We start from the raw sequence: 20,530 nt of genomic DNA on the forward strand, positions 1-20,530 counted from the left end.
AGGTGCATTTGATGACACAATATTTCCACATCACAAGCTCCATATTGCTGTTGGAGGACTCTGCTCCCTCCACTAACTCTAAGGGGAAGATTTACTAAAGTTTATAAAAAGGAAAAGTGGAGGTGTTGCCCATAGCAACCAATCAGATTCTAGCAGTTATTTATCCAGTACATTCTAGAAAACGATAGCTGAAAACGATAGCTAGAATCTGATTGGTTGCTATGGGCAACACCTCCACTTTTTATTTTTAGAATCTTTAGTAAATCTACTCCTAGGTCTCTGGCATCCTGCTTGTCTTCCTTTCCCCTGAGGACACTGCCCCCACTTACCAAAATTACCTAAGTGGACAGGTTTCTGCCTATCACAAGGTCAGCATACTCCTCTCCTGCTACCCCCCCAAGCTGCAGTAAACATTCCAATGATCTGATTGGCTACAAACTGCTCTATTGCTGCCTACTTCAAATCTCATCCCAGATATGTAAAAGATAATGATACAATTGATGGTGATTGGTACAACAAGGTGCTCAGATGCTAATCGAACAAACCTTAAATCATGTAAATAAGCCAGTTCAAGTCTAAAATAACTGCATCTGGCAAAGCGATGTCACGCTAAGCTGAGATCCCAGGCAATGTCGCAGCGCCAGTTACCCGTGGAAACAACCCTAGCTGACCCAATTACATAACACGGCAGTCTATCACTGCAATGTGTTCAAACTTCTGAGAAACACACTATATATTTGAACAATAAACAAATCAAACAGTGTGAAACTAAACCCAGTTATATTTTGTATTTAAAGATCTTTTTAATTCAACAGATATGGCATAACTATTTAATCACAAATGTAATCATTGCACTTATTCACCACTGATATTGTTGATAGATGTTAAAAGCAGTGTTGCTAACATAAGTCAAACACTGGGAATACAGTTATAGGTCATTTCTACCTTCTTCTGATTTCCTAAAGAACCAATATAATTGAAAAAATGATATGCACATTATCAGCATTATGTTTGACAACCATCAGTAAATTTGCTGACAGTCAGAAGAAATAGTCACATTTATGCTACATATAACTTTTTGATAAATTTGGTGAATAATCTGTCAGTATAAATGTCGGCTGTTTGGCATAATTCTGTATATTCTGATATGTTTCAATTCAGTGAAAATGATATGTGTTATATCTATAACAAAGAGATTTAGGGCTAGATTTACAAAGCTGCGGGTTTGAAAAAGTGGGGATGTTGCCTATAGCAACCAATCAGATTCTAGCTGTCATTTTGTAGAAGGTACTAAATAAATGAAAGCTAGAATCTGATTGGTTGCTATAGGCAACATCTCCACTTTTTCAAACCCGCAGCTTAGTAAATCTAGCCCTTAGTGGCTGCACTCCTGGGAATTTAGGATATTCCATCTCTGAATAATACATATACAAACTTATACAACTGGAATCAAACATAACAAAACAAATACATAAATATACAGCAGGGAAATGATCCCACACAATTGCTGTATAACTTCAGACAATCAGTAGCCAGTGAGGGAGGATTTCCCTACATACAGCCTAACCTACATTGCTCTGTGTCTGCTCACATTACCATCACTGTCAGATATAATGTAATAACCTTTAAATTGTAGCTCAATTAATAATGTTCTAAGCTAATAATAGCATTACTAGATGAATTAAACCAAGTCGTTTTTACATGAGTTTTGGACCTTCGTTATAAAAGAAATATATCCAGCAATTAAAGATGTGTATTTTAAACTTATTATTTAATATATTTTCAAAACTGCTATCTATATCGAAATGTAATCAGTGAGAAGTTTGCAAAAGAAACCATAAAAAGAGGACGGCTTTAAATCTTTAAATAGTGTTATTTTTGGGGAAATTGAGTCTTTTGCATTTTTGCCCCATTATCATCACCATTTATTTATATAGCGCCAGTAATTCCGTAGCGCTGTACAGATAACTCACTCACATCAGTCCCTGCCCCATTGGGGCTTACAGTCTAAATTCCCTAACACACACACACACACACAAAGACACAAAGACTAGTGTAAATTTGATAGTAGCCAATTAACCTACCAGTATGTCTTTGGAGTGTGGGAGGAAACCGGAGCACCTGGAGGAAACCCACGCAAACACGGGGAGAACATACAAACTCCTCACAGATAAGGCCATGGTCGGGAATTGAACTCATGACCCCAGCGCTGTGAGGCAGAAGTGCTAACCACTATGTCACCGTACTGCCATCTGTCATTGTAGCAATGATAGATGACTTAACAGAGCAATTTACCATGAAAGTCACGTTGGGACAGCGCAACCAATAAGAGGCTGTTCTGGCGATACCTCTGTTCTATCTGATCTGGAGTCTTTACTGTGAACCTCAGGTTGCACATGTGCAAGGGTCAATTCCGTCAACGCAGGGGAGAGCACAAAGGCTGCCAGGGAGGGTCCGAAGACCCTTCTCCTGCGATGCTATCCCCATAGGATTGCCATCAGAATCAAGCTTAGGAGCTTATTAAATTTAACCAGACTGCAGTCCCCTTTGAATGTTATGGGGACTGTGGCATTGTGCGGTACTTTGCCTGATGCAGGAGGTAGCTCTGATATCTCCTGCGTTAGGCATTTGATAAATTGCCACTACACTTAAAAAGCCTACCCGTTTCCGCATGGTTTAAGGCTTGATAAATAGGCCTCTTAAGATAAGCATACACATACAGATTTGCATTTTTGTTTATTTTTTAACCGAATTGGCTCTATATTACACAGTCACTATCCTGACAGATCAAAATTTGATCCATTTGCATAGGAACTGACACAGCTCTATCAGTGAGTTTGAAAGGTCATCAGCTGACCCGGAAGTGGAAAAGAGAGCGGAATATCCATTTGTACAGTGCGATTTTGTCACCTGGGGCCTGATTCACTAAGGATCTTAACTTGAGAAACTTCTTATTTCAGTCTCCTGGACAAAACCATGTTACAATGCAAGGGATGCAAATCAGTATTCTGTTTTGCATATAAGTTAAATACTGACTGTTTTGTCATGTAGCACACAAATACTTGATAGCTTATTTGTACACTGACATTTAAAGTTGATATTTGTGTGCTACATGAAAAAACAGTCAGTATTTAAGTTATGTGCAAAACAGAATACAAGTTTGCACCCCTTGCATTGTAACATGGTTTTGTCCAGGAGACTGAAATAAGAAGTTTCTCAAGTTAAGATCCTTAATGAATCAGGCCCCTGGTGAAGTACTTGAATGACTGGATCTTTGCAATTTGGCCAATTTGCCTTCAGACAAAGCCACGGGATAGAATTTTCCCGCATGTGGCCAGATTTGCTCAGGTCAGTAGTGGCACCACATGTATGTACATAATCATGATTACAAGCATATACAATTAGCAGCAGTCAATGTTACTGCTAGTAGTTTCTATCATTCAAAGCTCTAATGAGTTCCATATCTGCAACCTTTGTACCCATCCAAGTCACTTATCCCTGTCTCTGAAACATTTATAGTATTTGTTTGCCACTGTGGGATAAAATAACAGCACAAAAGACCGGCATATCTTCCTGATAATGTCACAGGACTTTCAACCTTTGGACGTCATTAGCAGAACTGCAATTCCTCCGCGTATTTAGTGATATTGATTCTGAGTTTCGGAAATTGTTACATAAAGGTTTTGTACACGTTCACCAAATAATAGAATATGCTGCTCCTCTGCTACTGATTATTGGACTTTCCAAGTTGGCAACTTAACATGAGTAAATGAACTGCCCTTTAAGCAGCAACGTATGCTAGATGTCATCCTTGTATTGTGTAACGTATCTATTAATATTACATTAATAATGCACAAATATAACACACGTTGTTTCCAGCATAGATAGCTCAGTTTGAGTGATCATCATGGCTTCTCCTTCATTAAAGGCTTAAATTGTATTATGGCACGTGTTTATTGGTATTGTGTTTAGATAATTTGATGAGGATAGTTTGATACGGATACATGTATCTTATGTGGTAAACTGAGGCATACATACTGTTTTAAGGTAACAATACTGAGATGTGGGTCCATTCTGACATCACTAATCTCTATGGGAACATTCTAATAATGGCTGCAAGTCACTAAGTGGAGTTGTCATCTAAAAGACTTAGCACCAACAGAAATCTGCTTTATACAGGAAGTTAAATCCATTTACTGTTCCAAAGACAAATGTGAACTGGATTCAGTTCGCTATCAATTAGCTGATAATGTGCATGGATATTTAAATATCTCCCAGATACAGCGTTCTATGGCGTCAGCAGTCCTTATTTCCAAGGTGTCATTAGGATATGACAAACAGCTACTGTGACTTTGCCCACCAGGCACAACATGATGGTTCTGTGGGATAACAGTCTGTAGTCAGCAAGTTCTGCTGTTGTTGCTGAGGAGATTGAGATATTCCTTTGTGAACATGTTCTAACTCTGCGTTTTAATCACAGTTTTCTCAATCCGTATCTTTTACTTGTCCTAATTTCAGTAAGAGAGTTAGAACTATACTAGCCTAAAAACAAAATCAATATCCTATGTGTAATACAAAGTGAATGAGGCCATCAAAGGAGGCTCATACTGTATCATCATCATATTTATATAGCGCTACTAATTCTGCAGCGCTGTACAGAGAACTCACTCACATCAGTCCCTGCCCCATTGGAGCTTACAGTCTAAATTCCATACCATGCACATACACACACAGACTAGGGTCAATCTAATAGCAGCAAATTAACCTACCAGTATGTTTTTGTAGTGTGGGAGGAAACCGGAGCACCCGGAGGAAACCTACGCAAACACAGGGAGAACATACAAACTCCACACAGATAAGGCCATGGTCGGGAATTGAACTCATGACCCCAGTGCTGTGAGGCAGAAGTGCTAACCACTAAGCCACCCTGTTGCCCCAGTGATGTCAGTGTCACCTGATCACATCACAAGGTCTCCATGTCAAACCATCATCATTGATTACACAGCGTCATGCTTTGGTTCCTGTCCCCATCACTGGACTCTCAGGGTGTCATTGAGAGTGAAGTCAGGGATGGTAGCAAGGATGGTGGAGATAGACGTTATTTTTAGTGTGAGGTTTAGAAGTATAGCGCTGTGGAATGGCACCAACAATTGTTTTATATATCTTAATTTGTCGCTACATAGAGGAATCAGTAGGATACTAACCTCCTATGACATTATCAGGAAAATATTCTGGTCTTTTGTGTTGTTATCTCCTATTATACTTATCTAGATGATAAATTTAGCGGATGCTGTTATTATATAAAAGCAATTTAGAGAAGAATGAAGGATACGTGTACCTTGTGATTGTGTCTATTATTACCTACTTAACAGATGTCCATCCCAATATCATCATCATCAACATTTATTTATATAGCGCCAGCAAATTTCGTAGCGCTTATGCCAATATGCTAACAAAAGAGAGTCCTATTTATTTCTATTTGCTTAAGTTTAAAAGTTAACAACGAGTGAAAACCTAAATGTCTGTCTGGTCATTTATGGCCATAAGATTTGTGTATGTACTGTGTGGTGTGAAGTAGTAGAAGATGCTGGAGAGGCTGATGTAATACATTCAGGAAAATTACATGATTTAGGGCATTAAATGTAAATGTAAAATAGAATGAAAATATATGTCAAATAAAATACATAGAAATGGAACATTAAGAGAGGCTGGGAGCATAGCCCATCCATATTATTATTATTATTATTATTACTATTATTATCCTTTTACTCATAAGGTATCAGCATATTACCCATCACTTAACAGAGAATGTTTAAACTTACACCATTCCCTGCCTCGATGGAGCTTACAGTCTAAATTCTCTACCATATAAACACACACTAACCTACCAGTATGTTTTTAAACTGTGGGAGGAAATCAAGAAACAGGAGAGATATGCACAAACTCCAATCATACATTGCCTTGGATGGAATAGAAATCACAGGCAATTCTAACCACTGTGCCACCATACTACACCTTCTAACATGTCGCCGATTATTTTACTATGTAAATGTTCATTGCGACTCCCAGTAATGTTTAATCTATCACACTGTCAACAATACATTGTGATAACAACAACAAAAAATAACAGGTCACATATTGTAGTTAATAATAATAATAACAATAATAGATAAAAATAAGAAAAGTCTAAGGCAATAGGGTTTCTTAGAGTCCGCCACAATAGGGCTAATGATATATAGGGGTGCCTTAACCGTCCATGTATAAATCTCATAGATCACACACTCTATTTGCCAGCACATAACAGGCAGTGTGAGCAGCGAGCAAGATCTATAAATACTGCTGGGAATGGGTCACTATTGCTAGTCATTCATAATACAGCTGAATGTACTGACATTCATCCCCTGATGGTAAGATGTGCAATACATTCTATTGGGAACCACCTCCTTTGGGTTGAAGCAGAATAGCACGCTGACACCTGTGGTCCCAAATTAAAAACGGTTGAGTCCCATGTAGGTGTAGAGAACTTTGTATTATCATTTGAATTAGTGACATCACTGAAGATATAGCCTATAACTCACTAGGAACCAGTGAACCAGCCAGTAATCCGGAGCTGAGGTGACACTTCCTGTCATAAAATACTTAACACTTAACTTTAATATACCACACTTGCCATCTTTTCCTTGTTGGCTTCAGGGAGATCCCGGGGGAGGTGGGTGTGAGGGGGTGGGGCTTGACAAATTGCATAATTTTGGTCACGCCCCCTAAACGGTTGTCACAATTTTGGCCAATTACAGCAGGGGGCAGGGCTAAGATGACACGAAATTTGCGTCATTAAGTCCCACTTTCCCTACTAACTTATCTATTGCGGGGGCGAGAACCGGGAGGTTGCCCTGCTCTCCCGGGAGCCCATCAGGTCTCCCAGAAATGCGGGAGAGTAGGCAACTATGCATTAAAGAAAATCAGCTAATGAATCTCTAGAGACTGAAGTGTCTTTTACATTTCTGTCTCCATTACTGAAGTCATGTTGTCTTACCTGTCAGTCTTTGATTAAATCTTGGTCTACATGAAAATGGCCACCTCCATAGGCATCAATACATGGAAACAGGACACAATTTCTGAACTGTGTCCTCATGCCACAGATGGCCAAGCCAACCACGTCTTGTACTGGCTCAGCATCAGGGAGAATGCCAGACTCGTCAGGGAGTGAGGGAGATCACCCCTATTTCAGGGAGTCTCCCTGACATTCAGGGAGAGTTGGCAAGTATATAATATACTTATTGTAGTTTCAAGGTTTTAAAACGCAAAGACCAGAACCGCTGTAGATAAAGCAGAATCAGGGTCTTGTAATCAAGGGCAGATGTTTTTTTGGGGAAGGGGGGATTAACTAGAACTTGAACTATAATTATCTACATACTATTCCAGCCACTGATGTAAGTTATTTCTATGAGCCAGAAAGTACCCCAAACTATAAGGAAAAAATATTAAATTCTGATTTTGGATGCTGCAACTCTACAGACCATGGTGGTCAGTGATGGAACCTATACTTGTAACATTTTTATGCTCCATTACTCACCAACACAATCACTCCTGATGATTTGAGTTAGACAACAAACTCACCCTGAGCATAATATACATAACAAGCCTTATGCGCATAGAAAAACCACCAGCAAACCCTATACTTTTAGCTGTCTGTCTCTCTGTTTCTGTCTTATTTACAGTAGATGAGTTAGATAGAGGGAATATAGGGCCCCACAGACCTAGCTCCCCGAGCTATCAAGTCAAATGCCACAAATAAAGGCTCTTATTTGAAAAAAAAAAACAAACATTTTTTTAAACTGCAAACAATTTTCTTGTTTTTAATGATAATATTAAATGACTTACCAAACAAATGTTGAAAACTCTGCAAATGGAGAACTATTTAAGTGGATGTGACTGAGGGTACACCTAGAAAACAGAAAGATAAATGAATAAATAAATATTTTTCTATTTCATTAATACTTTTTTCCAAAATAATACCAACAGCAGGAAATTACTACTACTACTAATAATAATAATAATAATTATAAAACAATTCTTCCCCCTTAAACATTGCTTATATAATTGTAGAAAAAAGGCATAACAAGAGTGCTAATATTTTAAATTAAAGTTAAAATTATGCAGAGTAAATTTCAGCGCTGCCATTTTCTGTACAAAACTAATAGTTATGTCCAGAAACGTTACACTTTCCCCATGAAACAGCAGCACTTTTGAATTTCTAAACATGAAAATCTGACAGAGTGCATCTCTCTATGAGTTAATTGACATGATTTTAAACCACACTGATCTAATTTGAAAGAAAAGTCAAAGGCATGCCAATTATTATTATGAGTAATCATACATTCTGTTTGTATTCCATGGGGATTAAAAGCAGTGTTTTGAAACTTTGCCTCTGACAGGCATGCTAATCTTGCCACATGCCATCTGTTATACAGCAGTCTAGATAAACTCTTATTCTTCAGAGGCAGAAAAAAACTCTCTGTGTCCTTTGAGAGCTGGAACAGTGTTAAAAGAAATTAAATGGTTTATTTATTAATACTATCACAGTTCTCTGTCCCCCAAAAAGAACTAGCAGGAACTAGCTTTTCAATGACTACATTTACAGGATGATAACACTAATACAAAGTAAAGTGAAACAAACATTTTCGTAACATTTGATTCACTTCTTAGGGACTAGCAAAATATTGGATGTGTGGTGGATTCATCCAGTAGCCAATAGCCTATGAGCCTAAGAGCTAGATTTACTTAACTGTGGGTTTGAAAAAGTGGAGATGTTGCCTACAGCAACCAATCAGATTCCAGTTATCATTTATTTAGTACATTCTACAAAATGACAGCTAGAATCTGATTGGTAGCTATAGGCAGGATCACCACTTTTTCAAACCCGCAGTCGACTGCAGTCAACTATCCAAGCAACACCGAAAGAATTCAGCAACATCATGAAATGGGCCTTCAGAAAATGGACCAATATAAACATTAAGCCCATGAAATGCTAAAAAGTTTTTTTAATTTTGTTTTGTAGAAGCCCTGATTATATAGATACATTGCAAAAAAGCACATAAAGAAACCCGAACGATAAGGCAATTCAATTAATAAAAGTTGCCTTCACAATCCAATCAATAACAAGTCATGTGAAGATAGACAATCTCTTTAAAAGTACTGTCAACCTAAAAGAAGAAAAGATTTGTACTACTGAATCACAGATTTTATAAAAAGGGATATGAAATAAAAGAAACCTGTCTCTTGCAGTCCTGGGGGTATATTTACTAAACTGCGGGTATGAAAAAGTGGAGATGTTGCCTTTAGCAACCAATCAGATTCTAGCGGTCATTTTGTAGAATGTTGTAAATAAATGATAACTAGTCACAGGTGTAATCATTATTGACTGACACATTGTAACAGATCCACAGATGGTATAATTATTTCCCTTGTGACCTGGAAAACCTGCACTGTTAGGGTTCCTGAGGACTGGGTTTGGGAAACACAATATCTACACAAGATGCTATCTAGTCCTAACCAGGACTCATCTCTTTGGTGTTGGCGAATCAATGATGTGATGCTGGTTCTTTGGTCAGATATCCAGCAGTTGCTTGTAGCTATATTTCAGACTAGAGTCGCTTAGAGCCCATTCACAGCCTTCCTGGGCCTTCCTGTATTGGTCTTAGAGGCATAGGCAAACCGAGGGGGGTTTCCTAGTGCCTGAAAACCCCCTCCAAGCCTGGGGCACTGTATAATTGAGGTGGCTGGACCCTGCTCCCGCTTCACACAGCTCTGCTTGAAAAGGGAGAGCTTCGTGCACCTAACAGTAGTGCACACAGCATTGCCCATGTATATTATGGGGATAGGAAGAGTTGGAGAGAAGCCAAGCACTGTCTAAAATTATAGCCACGCCCCCATTCATGCTGACCACGCCCACTGGCGGCGTGTGGTGGAAACCCCCCTCTACAAATCCTGCGTTTGCCCCTGAGAGGGATCACTAATAAATGAGCATTCTATGTAATTAAAGCAGCTAAAAGAACCAGTGATATCATTGCACAATGAGACATTCTATAAAATTCCAGCCAATCAATTCACTAGGAACTAGGGACATCACTAGACAGACTGTGTAGTGATGAATATTAGTTTAGCCCACACAATGGTTACATCCACCGTGAGTAGGCCACATGTCCACTACTAAATGCTACTAAATAACTAACAGTATGTAGTAATATAATAACTGCACAACTATTATATAATCTATTCCACAGTCATCTGACTGAGAATGGGTTAACATACAAAGCTTTATAATGAGCTGCAAAAAGTTAGTATAAAATCTCCGTATGTATAAAATACTTGAGTCTGGCAGTGCCAGCGACGACGCTGCGAGTTATGTTGTGCAAGTGACCTAGAAATGGAAGAAATCCGCTCCAACTATAAAAGCAAAACATTTCAAACAGTAAAAGATCTAATTCTTAGTGACGGGCAATTTATTCCAGAAAAATAATAACAAGGGAAAGGCGGGGAAAAAAAAAGGCAACAACATGTAGCAACTGTCCTGGCACTGGCATTACGAGTTACTCTGTGTATGGAAATATATACATCAGGTTTATGGGAAAAGGTGGCAGGTCATTCTGGGATTTGTAGTTCTACAGCAGTTGGGAGCTACAATAATGCTATAGCTATTTTGAAAATAAAAGTCTCCTTAAAGATTATTTTTGCTCATAAAAATCATTCAGAAGTTGCTCAGTGCGCGCTGACATATTCCTGACAAGGTGAATGAAACCCCTGGACAACCCACTATATTTATTGTGATAGGCTGTAAGCCTTCATAACTGGAGGAAGAGAGCTTGTAAGAATTGGATGTCACTGTCACATCATAGGCACATATACTAGCATGGGACATGAAGTTCGGCCACCCCTTGAGGTCAAGCCTTCCAGGTCAATCGTGATAAATATTGCAATTGCCCAGAGGGTCCAATCCCCTATACAGTCTGTCCTGGAGAGTCACTAAGTTATATCAATAGACTGCTCAGGGAGTACAATCCCCTATACAGTCTGTTCTAGAGAGTCACTAAGTTATATCAATAGACTGCTCAGGGGTTACAATCCCCTATACAGTCTGTCCCACAGAGTCACTAAGTTATATCAATATACTGCCCAGGGGGTACAATCCCCTATACAGTCTGTCCTAGAGAGTCACTAAGTTATATCAATAGACTGCCCAGGGGGTACAATCCCCTATACAGTCTGTCCTAGAGAGTCACTAAGTTATATCAATAGACTGCCCAGGGGGTACAATCCCCTTTACAGTCTGTCCTACAGAGTCACTAAGTTATATCAACAGACTGCTCAGGGGGTACAATCCCCTATACAGTCTGTCCCACAGAGTCACTAAGTTATATCAATAGACTGCCCAGGGGGTACAATCCCCTATACAGTCTGTCCTAGAGAGTCACTAAGTTGTATCAATAGACTGCTCAGGGGGTACAATCCCCTATACAGTCTGTCCTAGAGAGTTACTAAGTTATATCAATAGACTGCTCAGGGGGTACAATCCCCTATACAGTCTGTCCTAGAGAGTCACTAAGTTATATCAATAGACTGCCCAGGGGGTACAATCCCCTATACAGCCTGTCCTAGAGAGTTACTAAGTTATATCAATAGACTGCTCAGGGTGTACAATCCCCTATACAGTCTGTCCTAGAGAGTCACTAAGTTATATCAATAGACTGCCCAGGGGGTACAATCCCCTATACAGTCTGTCCTAGAGAGTCACTAAGTTATATCAATAGACTGCCCAGGGGGTACAATCCCCTTTACAGTCTGTCGTACAGAGTCACTAAGTTATATCAACAGACTGCTCAGGGGTTACAATCCCCTATACAGTCTGTCCTAGAGGGTCACTAAGTTATATCAATAGACTGCCCAGGGGGTACAATCCCCTATACAGTCTGTCCTAGAGAGTCACTAAGTTATATCAATAGACTGCTCAGGGGGTACAATCCCCTATACAGTCTGTCCTAGAGAGTCACTAAGTTATATCAATAGACTGCCCAGGGGGTACAATCCCCTATACAGTCTGTCCTAGAGAGTCACTAAGTTAAATCAATAGATTGAGATTGTTACAGAACTGTACGATACATAATGTTTTGTTGACTTCCTTAACCCGGTTACGTATTGAATGTTTCTAAAATAGCACATTTTTTCCTGTTACCATAGAATTTTTTAAACCTATACATGCAGCCTGTTCTCCAGGCCTTGTACATAGGAGCAGAACATTAAATTATAGTTCAAACTGCAGCTTAATGTGCTTGATTCTCCGCAGTAAAAAGCAGTGAGGATGAAGAGACACACTGACATTTAAAAAGATCAAAGCAAAGGGGAAGCAGTAACAAGCAGTACATAGCTCAGTTTTAGCAGGGTGTATAGGTCTACTATTTGTAATTAGTAACTTATTTAAGTAGACTTCTCACCCCAATGAAATCATACTATTTTTCCATTACTATCAGCCCATTTGTCACAAAGCCATATCCCCAAAATATTTTATTATGATATTTATCAGATTTATCAGGAGTACATTTGAAGGAGATAAACGGAATATGGCGCATAATAGAAAGTAATATTCCTTCAAAAAGGGTAACAGCTACAAGTATAAGCAGACTTTAAAACATCAGTATAGAAGCCAGGGCAATCCCTGCAATAGGTATATTATTATATATCCAACCTTCATTCAAGTCATATGAAAAAAAACAAAAACAGAGTTAGTGCACCTTTAACAAATAATCTAATATAACAAATGCTTTTGGCCTCACTTCAGCTCACTTTTATGTTCACATTATTCTACCATAGAAGGAGGTCAGACTGCTGTGGATGTATACATTACTTCTACAAATAAATAGGAGGCACGTATTACAGCATACTACTCAACAACATACTAACAACATACCAACTCAACACAATGACGGTTTTGAGTCAACAATTATGAAAACATGCATATAGCCACATCTGTATACATCTTAATCACCCAGTTATACCAATTCCAGTACAGTGAACATATAGTACCACGCAACACTTTTCAGAAGGACACTTAAGTTTTGTTAAAATAATACACGTTGGCTTATATTCAAAGTCTGTTGGTAAAAAATGCAGATATGACAGCACAACAAGGACACAACAGTTTTATGTATACTGCACCTTTCAGAACAAAAGTTATATTTATAGTTAGTGATGTTCCACACAATTCAATGGAACGGCCATCCCTCCAGATCTCAAGTGAAAAGTGTGAGGTTTGGTGAAAGTATAGATGGACGATAGAACATACTTGCCAACTCTTCCGGAATGTCCGGGAGACTCCCGAAATTCGAGTCGGTCTGACGGACTCCCGGGAGAGCAGGCAAGTCTTCTGCATCCCGAACCTGCCTAGCCTAAATGACACGATACACGGAGAATCGCGTCATTTTGGCCCTGCTCCCACGACAAAACGGCATTTCCGTCGTGGGGCGGGACCAAAATGACGTTTCTGGCCGTGCCCCGTCCCCTCCCCCCCTCTAGTCACGCCCCTCTCCCGGAATACACTTGCCGAAAGTTGGCAAGTATGTGATAGAAGGACACAAAAGTCAAACTTTTGTGTCCACCGCTGATTCCACAGCTGCTTTGCCTTAACTACTGATGAACTGCTGCCCACCATTGTGTAACTACAAGTTGCAGCATGCACCAGCAGTCATTGACTAACTGGCCATGCTGGTGCTTATTACATCACAAGCTCTGGCCTGCCCTTACAGTTGATGGCTGCCAGTGCATACTGGAACATGGAGTTCCATAAGTAAGTACTTTAAATATTGCCCCCTTCTGGAAACATTAAGTTGTCACATCTGGAAAAAAATATTATTGTCCCACTGGAAATAAAAGAGTATGCCACTATGATATAATTTAATATAAAAATGTTTCCTTACATATAATCACTAATGAAATTTGGTCCACTAATTTATTAATAAAATAATTATTTGGCCCCCTGTAAGATAATTAATAATAATTTTTGCCCCTCTAAACAAGAAATCATGGTTACCCTCATTTGTATTGTGCCTTCTGTTATGTTAACATTGGCCTGCAGTGGAAAGGTGGCTGCTAATCTCGTCTATCTAAATCAGCGTGTTGATTCTGGCGACTTTCATAGCAATCTCGGGCGAGTTTGCAAAATCGCAGCTTCATACATGTGGCGACTTGTATTCTTAGAATGGCCAAAAGTAGGGATGACGATTTGTAGCGAGTTGATTTTGGTTACATCACTTTAATTCTGATTTACTATCAACTCACACTTTTATACATCAGCGGGTACAACCTCGCCCAAGAAAATTGCTGAAAAAAGCAAAATCACTGCTTCATACATTTTGCCCCAGGACACAGTCATTCAGTGTCAGGATATGGGGTTTTATGGGTTTTTTAATTATACTTGATTACAAAGACAGAAGAATTTCCCACTGGATTACAAACATAGAAGGATTTCCCATTGGATTACAAAGGTAGAAGGATTTCCCATTGCATTACAGCAGACCCAGAACAAAGAAAGAAGATTTCATGTTATAATAAACTGGTGAACGAGGCTTTGGGGTGTGTGTTATACATATAAACATGGGGCTCTATTTATCACATGGCGAAAAGCCCAATTGTCAGTGAAAACGGGAGAATCCTTCATTGCTCTGGATATTTTCTGTTGTGGCAACTAAGTATCACTCAGCTGCCAAGGGGATAAAATAATGTTAAATTGTGGTAATAAGGATTTCTTTAATGTCACAATAAGTGGCAATAATAAATTAAATTTTTCGCTGCAATAAACATAATGGGCCCGAGTCACTAAGGCACGCATACTGAGCGCATACTGAGCGCATCGGGCGTTTGCTTTAAACCGCACGTAAATGGGCTCCCCGTACTCCTGAAGTCAACAAGGATCGGATCTAAAGATACGTGTGGTGATGACTACAGGTGTAAGTTTGCTCTGCTCTACTAGACCAGACACTGCAGGATACGTACAATACCTTGTGGAATATAAAATCTCAAGAAACGCACAGAAAAAAATATTATTATGCAATTATTATTATCTGTCAATAATATTCTTTTTTTTTATTTTTTTTTCCCCCCTTGGAAAAACATTTATTAAGCTGTCCTTAATGTCTACTGAACATAAAGTACATTTTTACAGTCGCACTTGATTGCAAACACATGTTGTTACATACATACTAAGCCATCAGCACCAGTATTCAGAACTTAAACTAGCCGCCCGTTGGAGTAAGAGGTACAGCAGAAAACCAGCCTACTTCTGACTGCGCCTGAGTTTGACTTGGACGTGGCTGCACTGGAACCTTACTGTATATTGCCTACGTGAATCTGCCCATTCCCAACCTGTTCACTCCCCTACATTGTAGGCTGTAGTAAGTGTTGTTTTTGCGCAAACTGTTTTGGACGTGGCTGCGTTCTGTTGCGTATCATCTAGTTCTGAGTATGCGCAGAGTGATTTTTGCGAATGATATTCACAAAACCGGCAGATAGGTTCCTTAATGACTCAAGCTCAATGATTAAAAAAAGAGCTCTTTGGGGCATATTCTGTTAGCCGAGAGGTTCTTCCAAACATTGCAGGTGTGCACATTTTCAAGTACTACAGTACCTCAACTTTGTGGACTTCTCCTTGCACCCTTATGGGGGGGGGGGGGGGCAAAGAGATATCCGCAACCGTTCTGGAGACACTATGTGGCTAATTGAATATGCCCCTTTATTTGAAAGTGTGGGGTATTTTTTTGGTTGGTATTTTATTATTTTAGTATCATGGACATCGTTCACAATATTGGGATCACTGGGTTGGCAAAACTACCACTCCAGGGGTCCCGATACTTTTAATTACCATGGCCACCAGTCTAGAGGTGCCAGGAAATGCTCCAGGCCGGTTCAGAGCTGAGCGGGTATTCTCTGGAGGAGGGAGCGTGCTGATTATCTGCTCGGCTATAGAGGCTCCAGCCCTATTCTGATCTGAGCCGTCAGTCTCTGGAGGAGGGAGCGTGCTGATTATCTGCTCTCCCTATAGAGGCTCCAGCCCGGTTCAGATCTGAGCCGGTAGACTCTGGAGGAGGGAGCGGGCTGTTTATCTGCTCTCCCTGTAGAGGCTTCAGCCCGGTTCAGATATGAGCCGATAGTCTCTGGAGGAGGGAGCGTGCTGTTTATCTGCTCTCTCCATAGAGGCTCCAGCCATGTTCAGATCTGAGCCGGTAGACTCTGGAGGGAGCGTGCTGTTTATCTGCTCTCCCTGTAGAGGCTCCAGCCCTGTTCAGATCTGAGCCGGTAGACTCTGGAGGAGGGAGCGTGCTGTTTATCTGCTCTCCCTGTAGAGGCTCCAGCCCTGTTCAGATCTGAGCCGGTAGACTCTGGAGGAGGGAGCGTGCTGTTTATCTGCTCTCCCTATAGAGGCTCCAGCCCGGTTCAGATCTGAGCCGGTAGACTCTGGAGGGAGCGTGCTGTTTATCTGCTCTCCCTGTAGAGGCTCCAGCCCGGTTCAGATATGAGCCGATAGTCTCTGGAGGAGGGAGCGTGCTGTTTATCTGCTCTCCCCATAGAGGCTCCAGCCCTGTTCAGATCTGAGCCGGTAGACTCTGGAGGAGGGAGCGTGCTGTTTATCTGCTCTCCCTGTAGAGGCTCCAGCCCGGTTCAGATCTGAGCCGGTAGTCTCTGGAGGAGGGAGCGTGCTGTTTATCTGCTCTCCCTATAGAGGCTCCAGCCCTGTTCTGATCTGAGCCGGTAGTCTCTGGAGGAGGGAGCATGCTGTTTATCTGCTCTCCCTATAGAGGCTCCAGCCCTGTTCTGATCTGAGCCGGTAGTCTCTGGAGGAGGGAACGTGCAGTTTATCTGCTCTCCCTATAGAGGCTCCAGCCCGGTTCAGTTCTGAGTCGGTAGTCTCTGGAGGAGGGAACGTGCTGTTTATCTGCTCTCCCTGTAGAGGCTCCAGCCCTGTTCAGATCTGAGCCGGTAGACTCTGGAGGAGGGAGCGTGCTGTTTATCTGCTCTCCCTATAGAGGCTCCAGCCCGGTTCAGATCTGAGCCGGTAGACTCTGGAGGGAGCGTGCTGTTTATCTGCTCTCCCTGTAGAGGCTCCAGCCCGGTTCAGATATGAGCCGATAGTCTCTGGAGGAGGGAGCGTGCTGTTTATCTGCTCTCCCCATAGAGGCTCCAGCCCTGTTCAGATCTGAGCCGGTAGACTCTGGAGGAGGGAGCGTGCTGTTTATCTGCTCTCCCTGTAGAGGCTCCAGCCCGGTTCAGATCTGAGCCGGTAGTCTCTGGAGGAGGGAGCGTGCTGTTTATCTGCTCTCCCTATAGAGGCTCCAGCCCTGTTCTGATCTGAGCCGGTAGTCTCTGGAGGAGGGAGCATGCTGTTTATCTGCTCTCCCTATAGAGGCTCCAGCCCTGTTCTGATCTGAGCCGTTAGTCTCTGGAGGAGGGAACGTGCAGTTTATCTGCTCTCCCTATAGAGGCTCCAGCCCGGTTCAGTTCTGAGTCGGTAGTCTCTGGAGGAGGGAACGTGCAGTTTATCTGCTCTCCCTATAGAGGCTCCAGCCCGGTTCAGTTCTGAGTCGGTAGTCTCTGGAGGAGGGAGCATGCTGTTTATCTGCTCTCCCTATAAAGGCTCCAGCCCTGCACTGTCTGCAGGGCTGGGGCTGGGAAAGGTGGACCCCACAGTGTGTATGTTCCTTGATACACTGTGACCGGCATAGATGGCCGAGCCTTGAATGGGCTATAAAAAATGAAGTGCAAAAGCTGGGCGCATTCAGAAACCCATGAGAACACAGATCACTCCTGCCAAAAAACCTGCACTGAAATTTTTTTTTTAATAAACTAATTACTTTCTCAGTGGTCTCTTCTATTAACGTCATCCTTAGATAGCTTTAACGAAACAGGTTTAAACTTGTGTAATGAATAAAGCTGACAAATAAATTGTCTAAGTTACAGTAGGGGTTCATGCACACAACTTTAAAAAAAATATACAAACATTAAAAGTTACTACGCTTTTTCGGTTTCATTGATCTATTTGTGGCTACTTTCTGTGGTTTTCAGGTTTTTTTGATTTGTTTTCTAATTAGTTCCCAAGAATCCACATTGGGTGAGTCTTCAAAACTCAGGGAGAAGAGACAAGAAAAACAAAAAACGCATGGATGGGTTTTTGCCTTCAAAGGAAATAATGAACAAAAATACCAATTTACGAGATAAAGCAAGTGCATTACTACTGTATCAATAGAGATTGATTGGGACCTGCGCTTCCTTAGGGTGTGTATGGACGATGGGCTGCCTCAAGATAAAAGAGAGGGGTAGGCTCACACCCTCAAAATGACATACAGAGAAGGTATTAAACAATCTCGTGGCGCCAAAATAACAAACAATGAAGATGTAGGAAAACCACTTTAATGGTGCAAGTCGGTACAGTATCGGTATTAATTTCAAACTATGGTTCAATAAAAATAAACAATAAATTGCTGAACCTGTTTGATATCAGTAGTCATAAATCAATAATGTTGCTACTCAGGCCAAACCCATGTGTGGACTCTGGAGGTAAAGAGTTTGATCACCACAAAGGATATGGATGAGGGTCGTAGTCTTTGATTTCAATCCAGCAATAGACAACGCCAATATAAAACAATTGTTCTGTATCAAAATATCAACGTAAGGTTCAATACATAAAGTTACGATGGGTAGATGTATACATGTAAAGTGGCATATGTCATAGATGAACCAAAACATATGTATCAATATGTGAGCTCCAATATTGGAGAGTCCAATTGCATTACTACTGTACCCTAAAAGAGAAGTCCAAAACCTCTTTGTTACCCTACATCACTGAAATATGAATTTCATGCAGGAGACACAAGGGAAAGGAGAACTAAGAAAAGAAAATGACTTTGTCCACACACATATGTATAGTAATACATCAGTTTTTATAAATACCGGTATAAGACCAGGGTGCTGACCTTTGAAGCCTGAATAATAGTCACTGTTTAGTGTAAACACAGGCTTGATGAATGATCACATTTGCTGTACTGTAAAGGTAATTATGCTGTTATAGAATCCTGTGAAATGTTGTATCGTTCAAACCACTGTGAACAGTACAATCTAGATGACTAAAAGCTTTGGGCAAGAGTTTCTCAATGGATCTGTCTCAGAATAAAGTAAAGATTGGGAGAAGACCTTATTGGGAAGGTCGGCGACCAGATACGTGCTTAACCTTTTCGCTTTAGCTAAAGTTGCAATCGCCAGAGCATGGATGGCGGGGGAGGGGCGAGAATTCGGTGAATGGCTGGGTTTGGTAAATGCTGCAGTGGGGGACGAAAGATTTACCTATCAGTCCCGAGGTGCAATGTCAAAATATTATAAGATGTGGTAAAAATGGGCGAAATCGAGGTATGTGATTAGACATTTAGGGGCATATTCAATTCTTTTTTTTCCGCGTCGCAGAAAAACTATTACCGTTAATACAGTAATAGATGGCTGGATTTCAGCTCGCAGCTCAGGGAGCTGCGAGCTGAAATCCAGCGAGTAAATTACCGTATTAACGTTTTTTCTGCGCACGATTACCGTAATAACGGTAATCGTGCGCGGACTGTGAGATTTTCGGCGTTTCCGACGAGAATTGAATATGATGCCCCTTGGTGTCAGACTTTGATTCAGTATAGAATAAAGAGTCGTTATGTCCTGGATGAAATGGCAAAGTGCGCCACTTAACACAAGAATCAGTGGGTGGGACACTTCTAACCATGCTCTCTCATAGTTACATCCCCCTACCAGAGTTCAACGATTATCACTGCTGTTAATTTTAATTGGTTCTTTACGTAAGAAGAAGTTTGGGGACCCAATCACTAATTTATTCATGCACTCACTCAGTACATAACTGTATATGCTTCAATGCATTTTAGTTTACCCACACAAACAGCTGCTAAACAAGACCGTATGTGTTCCTTTGTAATACATTTATGTCAGTTAAGAGAGAATATTTCAACAGCTAGAATGTACTCATGTGGTTGGTATTAATATGTGGAACTACGTCAGTTACTCTTGTATTTCCTAATTTTCTTGTATTGTTTTGTTTTATTGTTTTGTTTAAAAAAACACAATAAAAAAACATTTGATTCAAAAAGATTGGGAGAAGACCGGCATTAGATCACGTTTTATTTGGCACTGACAAAAGACTAGACATCCAAAATGCGTCTGGCCAAGGTGGACCTTTCCTGTGATCAACTTCCAATTTCCAGCCAAGCGGTGAATATTGCAACCTTATACATGTGGTTTTGTTCTTGTTATGCAATTGGAGGCTAATAAATGTTGCACAAAAAAAATGTGATTCTAATTGTGGACGTCTTTACTTTATGCACAGTCTTTGGATTGATTTGCTAATCAGTGAAGGCCCAACGTGGGGGACATCTGCCAAATAGGAATTAGCCAGGACTTTCTATTTCTCAATCATAAACTTTTGTCTCAGATAAACCTTTGT

At 40.7% G+C, this 20,530-nt stretch overlaps 1 protein-coding gene across 11 annotated transcripts in view; it reads right to left on the reverse strand.

The window, feature by feature from the left end:
• Positions 1-20,530, reverse strand: part of PLCB4 (phospholipase C beta 4) — a 226,605-nt gene that overhangs the window by 130,251 nt on the left and 75,824 nt on the right. For all 11 annotated transcript variants that reach the window (XM_075203995.1, XM_075203992.1, XM_075203996.1 and 8 more), the window contains exon 3: positions 7,882-7,944. The gene's annotated coding sequence lies outside the window, so the exon portion shown is untranslated. The remainder of the gene's footprint in view (positions 1-7,881; positions 7,945-20,530) is intronic.

Source organism: Mixophyes fleayi, chromosome 3 (genome assembly GCF_038048845.1).
Source record: "Mixophyes fleayi isolate aMixFle1 chromosome 3, aMixFle1.hap1, whole genome shotgun sequence".
NCBI classification, from domain to species: domain Eukaryota; kingdom Metazoa; phylum Chordata; class Amphibia; order Anura; family Limnodynastidae; genus Mixophyes; species Mixophyes fleayi.